The following is a 19,568-nucleotide window of genomic DNA, read 5'->3' on the forward strand; positions in this document are numbered from 1 at the left end:
GAATATAAGAAATACCAAATATCTGGATTGCCTTATAAGTGGAAATTCTAGATCTTAATCACAGGAAAGAGGGGTAGCAATTTGATTGGAAGAGAAAACCAAGGGACTTATCAAGAAATTATGTTATTATGTAGGTGGCATTATTTTCCTTAAATATTAATATAAACAATAGAAAAATAAGCATAATATACTTTCTGCTGTGCTAAGTTGCTTCAGTTATGTTCAACTCTCTGCAACCCTATGGACTATAGCCCTCCAGGCTCCTCTGTCCATGGGATTCTCTGGGCAAGAATACTGAAGTGGGTTGCCGTGTCTTCCTCCAGGGGATCTACCCAGTACAGGGATGGAACCCTCCTCTCTTGTATCTTCTGCACTGGCAGGTGGGTTCTTTACCACTAGTACCACCTGAAAAGTCCATAATACACTTTAAAGAGGCACTTTCACATTTTACATAATATTTTAAAATACCTACAGTTCATATTAAAATATTTCATTATTATGAGATGGCAGCACCTGGGGAGGCTTTTGGCTGCAAGTTATAGAACATTTGGCTAAATTTTAGACAATAAAGACTTAATTACCTTAAAGAATAAGGAAGCAATGAAAGTGAAAGTAGCTCAGTCCTGCCCAACTCTTTGCAACTCCATGGACTATACAGTCCATGGAATTCTCCAGGCCAGAATACTGCAGTAGGTTGCCTTTCCCTTCTCTGGGGGATCTTCCCAACCCAAGGATCAAACCTAGGTCTCCTTCATTGCAGGTGGATTCTTAAGCAGCTGAGTCACAAGGGAGACATGCAATTCTTCACAGTTGCTGCTGTGAAGTTGCTGAACCAAACTGAGTTGCTGTCTGTCCCACCATCATCAGAGAACTGTATTTTTCGTCATTGGGCACATCACCATGATGTCAAGATGTCTACTGAAGCTGAAGCATCACACACTCCATTAGCATTTGAGAAAGGAAGGCGAGAATCTTCTCTAAGGCTCTGCTTCTTTTTCACATAGGAGAAAATGTGTCCCAGGAAGCTTTCTTTATATCCAATTAACCAGAACTGAGTCATATCCACCCTTAAACCAATCAGGGGCAAAACGGAATAGAACTGCCAAGACTGGCTTGGACTGATCACTAACCATGCCCTTTGGGGGCTGAAGAGCCAACATTGCCTAACAAAATAACAGTTGTGATGTCCTCAACAAGGAAGAATTAGGAGCTATCACATGGCTGCAAGGGGTTTATGCAATTGAGTTGTTGTTTCTGAGAACTATTTGGCAAGCAGTAGAGCAGCTGTACTATAATGAAGGCTGAAAAAGAAAGTGAAGGTGTTAGTCACTCAGTTATACTCAACTCTGTGACCTCATAGACTGTAGCTCAGTGAGCCAGGCTCCTCTGTCCCTGGAATTCTGCAGGCAAGAATACTGGAGTGGGTAGCCACTCCTTTCTCCAGGAGATCTTCCCAATCCAAGGACTGAACCTAGGTCTCCTGAATTGCAGGCAGATTCTTTACTGTCTGAGTGACCAGGGAAAGCCCATAATGAAGGTTGCTGCTGCTGCTACTGCTGCTGCTAAGTCGCTTCAGTCGTGTCCGACTCTGTACAACCCCATAGATGGCAGCCCACGAGGCTCCCGTCCCTGGGATTCTCCAGGCAAGAACACTGGAGTGGGTTGCCATTTCCTTCTCCAATGCATGAAAGTGAAAAGTGAAAATGAAGTCGCTCAGTCGTGTACGACTCTTAGCGACCCCATGGACTGCAGCCCACCAGGCTCCTCCACCCATGGGATTTTCCAGGCAAGAGTACTGGAGTGGGTCGCCTAATGAAGGTTAGGGGTTGTTAAACTTAACTAAATTAGTAGGGAGCAGAAGAGGCACATTAAAGGCATCAAAGACCCATTGGAAAAGAAGAAAAGCTCACTTCAGTTAAATTAAAGCTAGTCAGTGGCACAACCCCAGGTACCATCAACTCTTGTTGTATCAGTGATGGATTCTTATTTCAGCCATAGTGTTCTGATTTTAGTCAATTTGGGAAAATAAAAAGAACGTACAAATTAATCCAGTCACTAGGCATTCAAACGTGGCAATACACTTTATGTACTCTGAGATGATTACTGCTGGGAAAAAACAAAGTTAATAAGTAATTGATAAGTAATTCAAGTTACACCTGGGCTCAGACATGGACCTTTCTTCATGACCGGGCAACACCACTTAGATTTATCCTCAGGAAAATGATTATTCCATGCTATGATTTCAGAGGTAACAGCAACGGTCTCCAATGTCCTCCCACTGTCTGGAATCCCTAGTATCTGGAATTCTACCGTTAGTGGTCTGTTTCTTAAACTACGACTCTCACTCATGTTAAAATGGCATTTCTGGAGGACAGATCATAACTTAAACTCTACATTATTACATAGCAGTGTAAATTAATTTTGTGTTGTTTCTGAGAACCAGTTTTGGTAAGCAAAAGAGAGAAGCGGTATTATAATGAAGGTAGTGGTGGTTGTTTAGTCATCAGCTTGTTTCCAACTCTCGTGACCCCATGCCCTATAGCCTGCCAGGTTCCTCTGTCCATGAGACTTCCCAGGCAAGAATACTGGAGCTGGTTGACCTTTCCTTCTCTAAGGGATCTTCCTGACTCAGGAACTGAACCTGCTACTGCTGCTAAGTCACTTCAGTCGTGTCAGACTCTGTGCGACCCCATAGACGGCAGCCCACCAGGCCCCACCATCCCTGGGATTCTCCAAGCAAGAATACTGGAGTGGGTTGCCATTTCCTCCTCCAATGCATGAAAGTGGAAAGTGAAAGTGAAGTCACCCAGTCGTGTCCGACTCTTAGCGACCCCATGGACTGCAGCCTACCAGGCTCCTCTGTCCATGGGATTTTCCAGGCAAGAGTACTGGAGTGGGGTGCTATTGCCTTCTCCAAGGAACTGAACCTGCTTTCCCTCAATTCAATACAGAATTGAATATGTATTGGCAGGCAGATTCTTTACCACTGAGCTACCAGGGAAGGTTAAATTTACCACTGAGCCCCTAATGAAGGTTAAATTTAACCCTAATGAAGGTTAAATTGGAACTACACATATAGGGAGCAGGAGAGACGCATTAAAGGCATCAAAGTCCCACTCCAAAAGAACATAAACTCATTTCAATTTCAAACTCTCAATCTTTGAGTCTTTGTGCATTTTTATTACAGAGGCGCCTAGGGGACTAGCCCATAGGGTCACAAAGAGTCAGACACGTTATCACACACAGGTGCACGCACGTGAGAATTGGATCACCTACTCTACACTGAAAAAAACAAAAATTACTTTTGCTCATTTTGAGATTTTCTGTTTTCTCTTATTCTTGATAAGTAGTGAAAGTTTTCTAGAGGGTATTTCCCTTGTTTTTTTATGTTTTTTGTTTTATGAGTTTTCCTAAAATTCTTCTAGAATCTATGTATGGCTCAAAACCTGGCAAAAAGTGGACTCTAGCTATAAATTATACAATAATATGTAATATGATGAGCCCAGACATGAAGATGGCCATTTTCAGGATACAGAAGGATCTGGGGTGGAAACCAATTATAAAATCTTAAAGTTATCTTCTGGTTAGGTCACAAACCACTGAAACATACAATTTTTCTCCAGCTAATTTTGATAAAAGACTAATAGCGTCTCATACCTACCTTAATACAAGCTTCAAAACAATGTAAAATCTAGAAATTTAAGTTGAAAATAAAATTCACAGTCATTTCATTTAGGAGCAATGAAGCAAAAGTGGCTGTTTGACATGTTAATGAATATATCAGAAGATAAATTCGTGTAACTGATATAAACACAGATCCCTCTCAGCCTTATATGTAAGGTGACTGACTTGTGTTCATTTGTCAAGGATTATCCTAGTTTTAGCACCAACAGTCCTATATCCCAGGAAACAAGAATGGTTGAACACCTGTAAGTATACACCGTGCACACTACCTGTATGGAACTCATTAATACCAGGAAAGAAAACATTGCTATAACTTCGTTGATCTGCTAACATTTACACTGGCATGTTGGATACTACAGAGTATGCTTCAATTCACAGTGCTCATTAGAACTCAACTTCTTATTAAGCCATTGAATCAACATAACCATGTTTTTCTATTCTGCAACATAGAAGAAAATTGTGATAATTCGTAGAATAGGACATGCATAGATTTCTTAGAGCAGCTGAAGTGCTGTCTTTCAGTGCCCCAAATAAGGAACTATTGTTGCATTTGGATTTTCTAAGAACCCCCAAAAAAACTTATGCTCAGATTTGTGAAGGCAAAAGGAAATACGTAATTGTGCAATGATTCTGTGAGTCTGGGTCACCACGAACAGCCATATAGGTAAGGCAAGCAAAGATCACTTGTGAGCAGCTGAGTAATTCTCCCTGTAGATATAACCTATTTGAAATTCAAAACATCATATTCATAAGAGCCCTGAAGGTCATGGCTTATTATCCCCTGAGGCTCAGTGAAATAAGGGACTTGACCAAATTCATGCAGCTAATCCATGGTGCAACTAGGCTTGAACGCAGATGTGTCCCTCCCTACAGTTCACGTTCCTCCCATTAGCCTAAAGGTCTTCTGAGGAAAAAGACACCACTTTAAATAACATGTTTATGAACATGATGACTATTTATGAACATGATGACAGCTCCCTCCATCTGAAAATTCATGAGTTGAACAATGATAGCATACTCCAGTACTCTTGCCTGGAAAATCCCATGGACAGAAGAGCCTGGTGGGCTGCAGTCCATGGGGTCACTAAGAGTCGGACACGACTGAGAGACTTCACTTTCACTTTTCACTTTCATGCATTGGAGAAGGAAATGGCAACCCACTCCAGTGTTCTTGCCTGGAGAATCCCAGGAATGGGGGAGCCTGGTGGGCTGCCCTCTCTGGGGTGGCACAGAGTTGGACACAACTGAAGCAACTTAGCAGCAGCATACCAATTAATCTAGATTTTTAATCTGAGTGTGATACTGCTGTCATTGTTCTTGTCCCTACTGTTGAGGTGTGCAGAGCAAGAAAGTTTCTCTGGGGAAACTGCTCAGTGAAGAGAGAGAGAAAAAAAAAAGTAAGAGTTAACTGCTAGAGCAGCAGCAACAGACCTACCCTTCTTGCTCCTGAATCTGCACTGTCAGATGATTTCTAGTGCTTTCCTAGAAAAAGAAGAACATGCTCTGCTGTTGGGCATGAAACAATAAGAAAATCACTTCAGTCTCAGAAGCAGTGGTGGCCACTTGCCCGTGTTTACCGGCACTGATATTTCCTCTTCTTTCCCTGACTTATGAAATCAGTGAGGGATGTCAGGTCATTCTCAATAGAGCATAGTGAGTGGTTTTTGGAGCCCACCACCACATGGACCATTTGGTCAAGTTACCTCAGCTCTGGGCCTCAGTTTCCTCATCTATAAACGGTGATAATCAATTGTCCTCAGCATCTTAGTGCAATTACTTTGTTAATATAGATAAGTTCTAGCATATAGTAGATGCTCCATAACTTTTTACTGTTTTCAGTCAAGGGCATACTGCGTTCATAAAAAGCCATTTACTGAGTCCCAGAGTCCAGAGTGCTTAATACAAGGCATCTGAGATATAAAAAAGTTTAAGACATGATCTTGATATTTAAGAATATCACAAACCAAATAAGAAAACAAGAAATGTAAATAAAAAGGTAAGCAACCATCAAAGTAGAACCAGCAATTATCAAATTTGATTGCTGACATACTCTACTAGACAGATACTATTATTTACTCCTCATATATTAAAAAAACACTAAAGCTCACAGAGGTCACCCCTATGACCTCCACATCCTGCCTCATATATAAAGGACTGTGACTTCCATCTCTCCATCCCAACATCCCATGACGTCAAAGGAGCAAGTAGGAAAATCTTGACGCATTTATCCTGGAAGGGAAGCATTTGAGAAAGCCAAGATCAGCCGAGGAAAGTTGACTAAAGGAGGTTGAATGCCAAGATCATTCAGGCATTGCCATTGTTAGTGCTGGCCCATCTCAAGCTCAGGTTCATCCCCATTGACATCCTTTCTTTCACAGTACAGACTTCAGGAATCCAAAGAGCTCTCCTTCAATACTGCCATTCACTCATCCGGTTTTTGGAAAATTGTTTCCATCTCCCTTAAACTGCTGATAAGTTGGATGATTTCTCCCCTTCACCATTCTTTCCCAAATCACCCCCAGCCTCGCAGGTTCTGGAGATCAGCTCATCCATTCTATGTCTTTAAGCTCTTAAATGTCACTCAGTTTGGGATAACAGGAACTAACAAATAACAGTCTTACAAAGTTCTTACGCTCCTGCTTCCTGACTAAGTGGCTCACTTCCTTTTGAGAAATTAATAAGGAAGTCCGTGTGTTTGATTCTCTGCTTTAGAGCCCCAGAAGATAGTTGATCTCTGCCCCCAACTTTCGACTCAATGGACATGAGTCTGCGTAAACTCCGGGAGTTGGTGATGGACAGGGAGGCCTGGCGTGCTGCAGTCCACGGGGTCGCAGAGTTGGACATGACAGCGACTGAACTGACTGACTGACTGACCCGACTTCTTTCTTCCTCATTTTCCTAGACCTAAAGATTCTTTTGAAGGAATGAACCAACCAGAAAATACACTATACTGTTGGTAGTTGAAAACAGAACTAACTAACTTGGTCTGAAATGAAAGTAGACTCATACTGAAGGCTTTGAATAAGTCAGAAAAGTTATTCCAGATCACAAATGTCATCCATGGAAAAAAAGAGGCAACAAATCAAATACTTTACCAAAAAAAAAAGCAGGTAATGGAACCATGGAGAAGCTGAATGTTGAGAAATTACACATATCTAACATGGTCTTCAAATCTGAAGCAAACATCAATATTAATTTTGATAATCCAGAGGGACACTGAAATCACTGGGAAAGAATCAAAACTGTACACAGCCTGGATGGTCCATCTGATTGTCTCTACAGGCTCATTTTTTTTTACTGATAGCTTCACTTTCCTAGTCATATTGAATATTTTATTTAAACTCACTTGTGTTTCCAATAGGATTAAGGAAGTTCAAATCACATAGATGGATGGAGACCAAAACCAAAATCTGATAATAATTGTTAATGTGTCAAGATCTAGAGGCAAAAGAATGGCTCCTTGGACCTGAAACAATCATCTTTCTGAGAAGGATCCCTCTCAATACTTAGAAAGATGTGATTTAGTGGGAAATAGAGTAATAAACAGTTTCATTTTCATTACAAGTAAAATATCAAACCATTTCTACTTTTCAAAAAACTGTATTTAAAATGGCATGCATTTTATTTTACTGAAGTACGGGACATTAAGCAAAGGTTTGGTTGCCTTGGTGACAAATTGTGGTCAAGAAGATGCACATCTCACAAAAAAAAAAAAGAGATACAAAATGCTTTCAATATACTCTATGCATTATAGAGAAATGGAGAAATTTTAAAAATAAACTGGACCAAGCATTCATTTTTGTACTGTTACGAGATATGTCCTGATTTGAGGAAAAGATCCCTTATGCTAAGTCATATATCTCAAGCTCCTAAAAGCCCTCCTAAAGTGTCATGCAATTTACCACCAACCACAAAGGTTTTAAGGAAAGTCTAAAAATTTGAGTGATTTTCTATATGTGTTTTTTCTTAATTCAATGCCCCACAGCTGTATTCCTAATTGACCAAATGACTCACTAATAAGAATCTAGTTCAATATTATCAGTGTGTCTGTTATATGGTAACCTAGAATATGAAGAAAGCAAACAACTTTTGTTTTTGAATTTGAGTGGAATACATCAACATTTTCAAAGAAGAGTACTTCTATTAGAGGGGGTGATATTTCTTTTTATTTTTCATTTTTTTAAATTTTATTTTAATTTGAGGCTAATTACTTTACAATATTGTAGTGGTTTTTGCCATACACTGACATAAATCAGCCATGGTGTACATGTTTCCCTCATCCTGGACCCCCCTCCCACCTCCCTCCCTATCCCATCCCTCAGGGTCATCCCAGTGCACCAGCCCTGAACACCCTGTCTCATGCATCAAACCTGGACTGGCGATCTGTTTCACATGTGATAATATACATGTTTCAATGCTATTCTGTCAAATCATCCCACCCTCACCTTCTCCCACAGAGTCCAAAAGTCTGTTCTTTACTTTTTTTTTTATATTCTATGAGTCCATTTAATCAAACCTGGGTTTAGAAAACCAATCTATCAAAATGTAGTCATCTTAACCTGTTGATAAACAGCCCACTAAAGGGAAAGAGTAAACTTTGAGGATTCTATAAGAGAAAGAGTAAATTGGCTCATAATTCACATCAGAACTATCACCACTGACCAGGAAAGGGTTGTTCAAAAGACAAGAAACTTCACTGATCAGGAGAATCAAGGAAAAGATCAAGGGCAAAAAGGCAGATAAGAATCCCATCTCTACCCCACAACTCATCTCTTTATTATTAATCATTTGAGTTATTTAAAATAATAAAAACTTTGCATTGGATTTTAAAATGTCACCTAGAGAAAAGTGCCATCAATATTCTGGTGTATTTCTTTTCCAATGTGTTTTTTGAATGTTTTACATACTTTTAAGTATTGCCTAATAGTAGAGCATACTCATCATAAACACCTTTGAAAGCTTTAAAATTCCATTCCCTCCCCAAGACACAGACATGGCAAGTGACTTGTGGATACCATGGCGGGAGAGGGTAGGACAAATTGAGAAAGTATCATTGACATGTGTACATTATCATATATAAAATACATAACTGGTGGGAAGCTGCTATATAACACAGGGAGACCAGCCTGGTGCCCTGTGATGACTTTTGGTGGTGGGATGGGAGAGGAGAGGGATGTACAAGAGAGAAAGTGAAAGTGAAGTCGCTCAGTCGTGCCCGACTCTTTGTGACCCCATGGATAGTAGCCTGCACCAAGCTCCTCCGTCCATGGGATTTTCAAGGCAAGAGTACTGGAGTGGGTTGCCATTTCCTTCTCCAGGGAATCTTCCCAACCCAGGGATCGAACCCAGGTCTCTCACATTGTAGACAGATGCTTTACCATCTGAGCCACCAGGGAAATAGGTATATACATATTTATATATATATATAATTATGACTGATTCACATTATTGCATGGCAGAAAACAACACATTATGAAGCAATTATCCTTCCAACTAAAAAAAATGCTATAAAACTTGTTTGACATGTTGAAGGTATCATAATTTGTTTTTACATTTCTCTACTTTCAAACATTCATGTCTTTAACAAATGTTGTTACTCCACATGAATCCCATATGGATATTTTCACAGTGAGGAAAGATGATAAAAGAAGGGGTCAGAGACAGCAACTCTAAGAAGAAATATTACATGAGAAACAACCCCATATATTACATATATGATACATATGTTAAGATCTCATTTATATATTGTAAGACACAGTTTATATATATATATATATATATATGATTATAAACTTATATATATAAAATTAGGAAGAAATAGTTTATTCTACATTAGCTGATATGTAAGGGTATCAAGCCCAATTGGGCTCCTAGAATGTCAGGAGTGGAAGATGATTGATTCTTAGGTAGATTAACTTGTTAAAATTAGTAAGTTTAACTTTTATATTTTGAAAAGGGTCAAGTAAAAATATTTTATAACATTTAAAATATGTATATAAAAAGGTCGACTAGAAAAAAACTTGCTGCTGTTCAGTCGCTCAATCATGTCCGACTCCTTGTGACCCCATGAACTGCAGAATGCCAGGCCTCCCTGTCTTTCAACATCTCTGAGCTTACTCAACCTCATGTCCTTTGAGTCAATGATGCCACCCAACCATCTCATCTTCTGTCGTCCCCTTCCCCTCCTACCTTCAATCTTTCCCAGCATCAGACTCTTTTCCAATTAGTCAGTTCTTCGCATCAGATGAACAAATTATTGGAGCTTCAGCTTAAGCATCAGTCCTTCCAATGAATATTCAGGACTGATTTCCTTTAGAATAGACTGGTTTTATCTCCTAGCAGTCAAAGGACTCTCAAGAGTCTTCTCCAACACCACAGTTCAAAAGCATTCTTCAGCTGTCTGTCTTCTTTATGGTTCAGCTCTCACATCCATACATGACTCCTGGAAAAACCATACCTTTGACTATATGAACCTTTGTTGGCAATGTCTGTCCTTTTTAATATGCTGTCTAGGTTTGTCATAGCTTTTCTTCCAAGGAGCAAGCATCTTTTAATTTCATGGCTGCAGTCACCATCTGCAGTGATTTTGGAGCTCAAGACAATAGTCTGTCACTGTTACCATTGTTTCCCCATCTATTTGGCATAAAGTGATGGAACCAGATGCCACGATTTTCATTTCGTGAATTCTGAGTTTTAAGTCAGCTTTTTCACTCTCCTCTTTCACCTTCATCAAGAGGCTCTTTAGGTCCTCTTCACTTTCTGTCTTTAGTGTGGTGTTATCTACATAGTTGGGGTTGTTGATCTTTCTCCTGGTAATCTTGATTCCAGCTTGTGCTTCATCCAGTCCAGCATTTTGCATGATGTACTTTGCATATAGTGCCACAGTCCATGGGGTTGCAAAAGAGGTGGACACAACTGAGCGAATGAACTGAACAGGCTCTGCATATAAGTTAAATAAACAGGGTGACAATATACAGCCTTGATGTACTCCTTTGCCAATTTTGAACCAATCCATTGCCCTATGTCCTGTTCTAACTGTTGCTTCTTGACCTCCGTACAGGTTTCTCAGGAGGCAGATGAGATGGTCTGGTATTCCCATCTCTTTCAGAATTTTCAACAGTTTGTTGTGATCCACACAGTCAAAGACTTTAGCATAGTCCATGAAGCAGAAGTAGATGTTCTTCTGGAATTCTCTAGCTTTTTCAATGATCAAATGGATCCTGGCAATTCAATCTCTGGTTTCTCTGCCTTTTCTAAATCCAGCTTGAACATCTGGAAGTTCTGAGTTCATGTACTTTTGAAGATTGGAGAATTTTAAGCATTACTTTGCTAGCATGTGAAATGAGCGCAATTGTGCGGTAGTTTGAACATTCTTTAGCACTGCTTTTTTTTGGGGGGGAATTGGAATGAAAACTGACCTTTTCCAGTGTTATGGCCACTGCTGAGTTTTCCAAATTTGCTGGCATATTGCTGCTGCTGCTGCTAAGTCACTTCAATTGTATCCACACTGTGCGACTCCATAGACGGCAGCCCACCAGGCTCCACTGTCCCTGGGATTCTCCAGGCAAGAACACTGGAGTGGGTTGCCATTTCCTTCTCCAGTGCATGAAAGTGAAAAGTGAAAGTGAAGTCGCTCAGTCGTATCCTACTTCACGCGACCCCATGGACTGAAGCCTACCAGGCTCCTCCATCCATGGGATTTTCCAGGCAAGAGTACTGGAGTGGGGTGCCATTGCCTTCTCTGCTGGCATACTGAATGCAGCATTTTAACACCACCATTTGTTAGGACTTGAAATAGCTCACCTGGAATTCCATCACCTCTACTAGCTTTGTTGTAGTTATGTTTCCTAAGGCCCATTTGATTTTGCACTCCAAGATGTCTGGCTCTAGGTGAATGATCACATTGCTGTGATTATCTGGGTTGTGAAGATCTTTTTTGTATAGTTCTTCTGTGTATTCTTGCCACTTCTTCTTAATATCTTCTGCTTCTGTTAGGTCCATACCATTTCTGTCCTTTATGTGCCCATCTTTGCATAAAATGTTCCCTTGGTATCTCTTATTTTCTTGAAGAGATCTCTAGTCTTTCTCATTCCATTGTTTTCATCTATTTCTTTGCATTGATCACTGAGGAAGGCTTTCTTATCTCTCCTTGCTATTCTTTGGAACTCTGCATTCAGATGGTTATATCTTTACTTTACTTTTTTGTCTTTTGCTTCTCTTCTTTTCTCAGTTATTTGTAAGGCCTCCTCAGACAACCATTTGCTTTTTTTGCCTTTCTTTTTCTTGGAGATGGTTTTGATCACTACCTCCTATACAATGTTATGAACCTCTGTTCATAGTTCTTCAGGCACTCTGTCTATCAGATATAATCCCTTGAATCTATTTGTCATTTCTACTGTATAATCATAAGGGATTTGATTTTGGTCATACCTAAATGGTCTAGTGGTTTTCCCTACATTCTTCAATTTATGTCTGAATTTTGAAATAAGGAGTTCATGATCTGATCTGAGCCCAGTCTTGTTTTTGCTGACTGTATAGAGTTTCTCCATCTTCAGCTGCAAAGTATATAATCAATCTGATTTCGGTATTGACCATCTGGTGATGTTCATGTGTAGAGTTGTCTCTTGTGTTGTTGGAAGAGGGTGTTTGCTATGACCAGTACATTCTGTTTGCAAAACTCTTTTAGCCTTTGCCCTGCTTCATTTTGTACTCCAAGGCAAAACTTGCCTGTTACTCCAGGTATCAGAAGAACATTTAAATGTAGGCATATATGCAATTTGACCAAAATTACCTTTTAAAAACCCATATATTTTAAAAACTGAACAGACAAATACTGAAATATAATAATAATTATTTTTTAATGTTGGATAAATAAGTGATTTTTTTCTTATATTCTTCTTTATATATATATTTATTTATTCATCTTATAATATATATTAATTCATTTTGCAGTGGAGAAAAAAATTTTTTTAATAAAAATCATACCTGGCTTTGACTCCAGTCTGTTGCTCTTTAGCTATGAACTGGACAAATCATTTGATCTCCCTAATCCACATGTTTGTCATCTGTAAAGACAATTAGCAACATTTACTCTGGCTTCTTGATGCATTTTTGCAATAATTAAATAAAGATGCTTGTATAAGTACTATATAATCACAAAATTCAGTAAAAATATAAAATATCATTATGACCAATGATTTGATTAGATGGCTAAATAAAGAGAAGAATGATAACAACATTTTATTCCACTCCTTAGCATCTACCCAAGTAGAATTTAGTAAGTTATACTTAAAGGAAGCTAAGAAGAAAGGAAAAAATATGGAGGTGGAGTGGGGAAGGACGACCTGCAGAGATTAAAAAATAACAATAATAAGCTTACAGACTTTTCATAATTATCACCAAAGCCAAAAGTGAAATTCCTTCACTGCTGTTTCATACACCTCTAAGGACATTATGATCAGTGCTAAGAGTACCCCAGACTGCCAGCTATTCCTTCTATCTGATTACATGCTGAAAAAAGACAATTGTTAATTAGTTTCTCAATTTAACCTTACCCTTCTTTCCTATATTGCCTCATTATACTACACCAAAACAAGAACTTTACCAAAACTGGTTACATGCTGTTAACAGTGTATCAATTCTATTTCAAAATAAACTAGGTAGTAAAAATCACTTGATTCTCCTTCCATAAATAAAAAGAAAACTTACAAGAATTAGTGTCACATTAATACAATCTGGAAATGTGACTTGCTTTCTATTTGTTCGTAAACTAATCCCAACTAGATCACTTAGAACATTTCAATGTGTTCAACTATTTCAATTATCTCAAAAATCAGATTTATGCTGGACACCAAAAGCCCACTGGTTCTTTCAGTGATTATAAAATACTTTTATTAGGGAAAAAAATTTTCTGAACTAAGAAGCTGGGTCAAATTCCATTACCAAAAACCATCATTCATTTTAAAGTAGAAATGTAAAGCTCCTGTTCTGATTTAGTTTCTGTAATGCATGTCTTTTTTCAGAAACAATTCTACCTTGATCTTACAGGGTATTACTTGATTTCACCGAAGTTTCTGTCGCCTGCAGGGTAAGCCCTCTCTAGTCTGACTGCTATGGCCTAAATGACAGGTGAATAGATTTCAACAACAAAAGTAAAGAATACGTGGAGACACCCACGGTTTCACAGTGGGTGATAATTAACTTCCCTGGGGCTTAGTTTCCTAATCTGCAGACAAATATTTGAATAGATCGGTGTATTCTGAGGCACACGGGCCACAGGAGATGCTCCATGAAAGATGGGTGGGAGTGGAGTGGGATGAGGGGATGGTAATACGATGAACTTGAGAAATCCTGTACCCTGTGTTCCCTGTTACAGAGGCAGGGTGGATTAGCCAAGCAGATACTTACAAGAAACATTTGTAATTCCTCTTAAATCACTATTTCCATAGTTCACTTAAGCATGCAAACATTATGTCATTGTTTTACAGAGAAGGTGAGATAGTGAGAACCTTGAACACTGGAACACACTTTCAGAAACTAGATTTTATAATTATTAGCATCCCCTCTAACACAATGATTTTTTGATGCTCTGTTGGTCTCTAAAAAAAGTAATAAGAGCTGTCCTGATTATAAGACAATTATGTCAGAACACTTTACAACATGAGTTTTATCAGAAAATTTATATTATGATAGAAAATTAAAGACTAATACAGATTCCTACTGAAAATGATTAATGCCAAATACCCCATTTTCTGACGTTCCACATCACAAAGTGTGGTCAAACAGCAATATACATCAAGGGGAAAATGGAATGAATATAAGATTATTAAGCATTAAAGATTACTACTTTGATATCACAAATAAGTCATTACAGCAGTGACTTGTGCAGAGAACATCTTTATCATTTGTAAAATGTATTAAATGAAGAGTCAGAAAAAATATTTTTAAATTGGTGCTTCCAATTTATAGACACCTGTGGTAGCTCAGACAATAAAGAATCTGCCTGCAATGTAGGAGACCTGGCTTCAATCCCTGGGTCAGGAAGATCCCCTGGGGAAGGAAATGGCAACCTACTCTAGTATTCTTGCCTGGGCAATCCCATGGACAGAGGAGCCTGGCAGGCTACAGTCCAACGGGTTGCAAAAGAGTTGGACATGACTGAGTGACTAATGCTTCATATTTCTGTGGTTGTAAGGGGGATTCCCACATGGCGCTAGTGGTAAAGAATCCACCTGCCAATGCAGGAGACATAAGAGACGTGGGTTCGATCCCTGGGTCGGGAAGATCCCCTGGAGGAGGGCATAGCAACCCACTCTAGTACTCTTGGAGAATCCCCATGGAAAAAGGAGCCTAGCAGGCTACAGTCCATAGTATCACAAAGAGTCGGACAAGACTGAAGCGATTTAGCACACATGCGCATGGTTTAAAGATAATGAATGCCTGGTAAATGGGTGGATGGTGCAGGGTAAATGACAGGGAAAAGAGAACAAATCAAAAGGAACCCAAAGCATATCATTCCCCTTCACTTAGAGAAGCTGGAACGAGATATGGCTTTGAGTCACCTTGGAGACCAGGGTCAAGGGAAACCATAACAAAATTACTTCTTAGTTACATTCTAATCAGCCTCTATTCCATCTTTATGTCACGGAGGTCAAGCACTTGTTTGGAGAGCTGGTTAATGGCTTGCTAACCTGGCAGGAGGAAAAGAAAATGCACTACCGGGATCCTGGGTTTCATTTTTCCCTCAAATATATTTTTTTCTAAAATTAACCTTAACATTTGCCATCGGCTAAATAAATCTGGATCCAATCCTGGCTCTGTCATTTCACAGTTATAGTAACTTGGGCAAATATGCTGTCTCCGAGTCTTTCTTGTGTCTATAAAATTGAAACGATAGTATATGTTTTTCACATAATGTAAAAACAAGAGATGGTGTAAACTCGAGTGCCTGACACGTAGAAAATGCACAACAGAGGTGGCATTGGTTATTACACTCTTACACTCTGTGTGCAGGCCTGAACTAAGCACAATGGAACGATGGCTGGATTCTGTGCTGCATTGTTCTCCCCTTACCATTCTACCTAAGGACACCTTCACTCATGCAGCTGGCCAGGAATCTCACACTCATCAGGCTAAGCAATGACACCCCACCCGTGCTTCTCCACCATAGTGTGTTCTGGTGAACTAGCCAAGGCCGTTGAGCTCTGACTGTGCATTAAGCACGGTGCTCAGCGTATCACAGGCATGACCTCACTGACCTTCCAGAACAGCTGTTAACAGATGATGAACCTGTAGAATGAGGATGGTGATGGTATCATGTAAGGTCACCCTGGCATCAGAGCTGGCACTAAACCAAAAGCCTTTCCGACTCTAAAGTTCATGCCCTTCCTCATCACATAGCACCAGTACTCATATCCAGACCCATCCTGATGGAGTCGTTCTGCTCTAGCCAAGCAGTTCCCAGCCTTATCTTGAATCGCTTCTCTTTGAAGGTAAAGACTGTGTGGACCTCAGTTATCCCTCCCCAGCAATAGTGTGGACTTTTAATTTCCTTTTGTAAAAGGCACAAACACCACCTTGATGGCAGATTTGCTTTCATACAAATGTGCATGTTATTAGGCATGACAGTAGCCATATACATTAGAAAAATAGATTTACTGTTGTGTGGGAGATGTACTGTTTCCCTAAATCTGTGGTCAAATCGTCAGGATTCGTTGTCTAGCTCTTTCTTAATGCTGTCAAAACTTACATTTGACTTAGAAGGTATTCTTTTAGTTGTGTGAGTTAATCTATGTTTTGTAATATTGTACATATGAACAGAAAGATAACACTTTCATTCTCCTAAAATTGAAAAGTTTAGATATATTTATTCTGTACAATATATTCATACAGACATTCATAATGCATGTACTTATTATTTGCCAAGTCTAGAATATAATAATGAGCATAATTTTATGGTCTGCCCTCATAGACTTTATAGTCTATAAGGATGCATGGATAAGGAAGTCAACCAGAAATTAAAATGCATTCTGGGAATGTAAATTGATACAGCCACTATGGAGAATGGTATGGACATTCCTTTAAAAACTAGGAATAAAACTACCATATGATTCAGCAATCCCATTACAGAGCATAAACCCTGAGAAAACCATAATCCGAAAAGACACATGTACCCCAACATTCATTGCAGCAGCATTTACAATCGCCAGGACATGGAAGCAACCTAGATGTCTATCAACTGATTCATGTATAAAGAAGGTGTGGTACATGTATACAATGGAATATTGCTCAGCCATAAAAAGGAATGAATTTGAGTCAGTTCTAATGAGGTGGATTAAACATAGAGCTTGCTACGCAGAGTGAAGTCAGAAAGAGAAAAACAAATGCCATATGCGTATGTATATGTATATGTATACATATATGTATGCAATCTAGAAAAATGGTACTGCTGAATCTATTTACAGGGCAGAAATAGAGATGCAGACATAGGGCATGATCTTTTAGAGTGGGATGGATTGAGAGAGTAGCGTTGACATACATACACTATCGTGTGTAAAACAGAGAGCTAATGGGAAGCTGTTATATAACATAGGGAGCCCAGCCCAGTGTTCAGTGATGACCTAGAGGGATGAGATGGGTCGGGGGGTGAGAGGGAGGCTCAAGAGGGGGGAGTGTATACATACATATATATATATATATGTGGATATATACACTTATGGATGATTTGTGTTGTTGTACAAATTTGTATTGTTGTACAGATTTCTGTTGTTGTACAGCAGAAAACCAATACAAGATTGTTAAGCAATTATCCTCCAATTTAAAAAAATGTATTCTGGAAAGTACTATAAAAGGCACTACTAGGTGACTTAGGTGGCTGGAAGGGGAGGTCTAAGTCTGGGTGCTAAGAAAAGCCTCCGGGAGGGAGTGATGTCTAAGTTATGGCAAGAAGCATGATGAAAGTGAAAGTAGCTCAGTTGTGTCCGACTCTTTGCGACCCCGGGCACTGTATAGTCCATGGAATTCATCAGGCCAGAATACTGGAGTGGGTAGCCTTTCCCTTCTCCAGGGGATCTTCCCAACCCAGGGATCAAACCCAGATCTTCCACATTGCAGGTGGATTCTTTACCAGCTGAGCCACAAGGGAAGCCCAAGAAGCATGGTAGGAAATAGTCAAATGAAGGTACCAGTGAGGAAGGAGAGAGTAGGGTATGGATGAGAGAAGGGAGGGTGGGTTTAGGGAATAAGAGAAGAGTGGTATATGATAAAGACAAAATGTGAGGAATACAGTGTCCTTAAATGAGGCTGGAGACCTTGGCACAACCCTTGAAGATCCCTGTTAAGGAGTCCAGATGTCATGTGGTCTGACTGACAAGAAAAGATGATACTTCTTTAAGTTGCCCAGTATAGATGCCAACTTCATCTGCCTTGCGCAGATCCGACTCTGTGCCAGCTCTTATAAACGCAAATCCTGCTACTGTATAGCACCAGATCACCTGTACCAACCTGTGCTTCTACGCATCCCCTCGCTGCGGTGAATGCTAACAGCTCGGAGATATTGCCCTCCTTCAGAAAACCGCCCCAAACTGGTGGAAGCCACCTCACCCAGAAGGGATCTGAACCACCTGACAAGCGCTCTCCTCCTTGAGTAAAGCTTCCTCAGGCTTCTCCGCTCTGCTAGCTGGACTCTGGGCATCCCAGTCTGGCTGTGGGAGTAAGAACCCAGCTTAGTCTGTTTGGCGATAATCCTCCAACCTTGGTAACTGACCACCCCTATCTGATGACATTTCTCATCCTCTACCCTTGATATTACCTTATCACCCTGGCCTGCCTTCAGCAAGAATTGTGTTAAGTACATCTATCAAAAAAAAAACCTCATTCCCTAGTAAGTTTTCACTCACAGACCCTGCTCCTTGGGTTATAATTTTCCACTTGTCCTTGGTGGAGTCAACATTGAGTCCTATCTCTTTTCCCTACTACAAAACCCCATTGTGATAATCTTCCATGAACAAAGTCTGCCTTATCATCTTTACCAGGTGGTTTTAGCGGTAAAGAATCTGCCTGCCAATGCAGGAGACTTGAGTTCAATCCCTGGGTCAGAAAGATCCCCTGGAGAAGGAAACGGCAACCCACTCCAGTATTCTTGCCTGGAAAATTCATGGAGAGAGGAGCCTGGTGGGCTATAGTCCCTGGGTTTGCAAAGAGTCAGACACAACTGAGCACAAATTATTATCATCTTTACTAAGTGTCTTGGATAATTTTGTTTTTAGCTCCCCCATTACTGAATGGTTATGGTACAAAGATCTACTCCCTAGTGCAGTCTAGGAGTCTAGGCAGTCTAATACTGCCCCCCCAGGCCTCAGACCAAGGCTGGACTTGACCTGCAATCACATCTTCACTTGCCTCTTTGTCCTCCCTTACTCCTTCACTCCCTCTTAGAGAGTTTTTTTTCTGAAGATCACTCCTCCCATAAACCAAGTGGACTCAACTCTTGGACAGGCTTTGTTTCTAAGGGGTCCATCTAAGACATGCCACAAAAACATAAGTAAAACTTTATGAGGTGAAATACACAGAAAATATACTAAACTAAGTAAAGTTATCTTTAAATAGATGACTTAGCAAGTGGTTATTCACATGATGCAGCTTCTTGGCATGACACCGTTGTTGAGAAAATCCAGTCCAGAAGACAAATATCTCTTCCAAAGTTACTCCAGGTTTTCACGTGCAACTCTCTAACTCAAACAGAGATTCTGTTTGATTCTGTAGACCACAATAATGTTACACGAAGTCCTTCTCCCTTCAATTTGCTTCCCTCACACCAAAGAGCTTCCCAGTGTTTGTACTTAAAGATACCCTAGCTCTTCTACTCCAGTCTCATTCTTTCCTCC

The sequence above is a fragment of the Bos indicus x Bos taurus genome, chromosome 9 (assembly GCF_003369695.1).
Source record: "Bos indicus x Bos taurus breed Angus x Brahman F1 hybrid chromosome 9, Bos_hybrid_MaternalHap_v2.0, whole genome shotgun sequence".
NCBI lineage: Eukaryota > Metazoa > Chordata > Mammalia > Artiodactyla > Bovidae > Bos > Bos indicus x Bos taurus.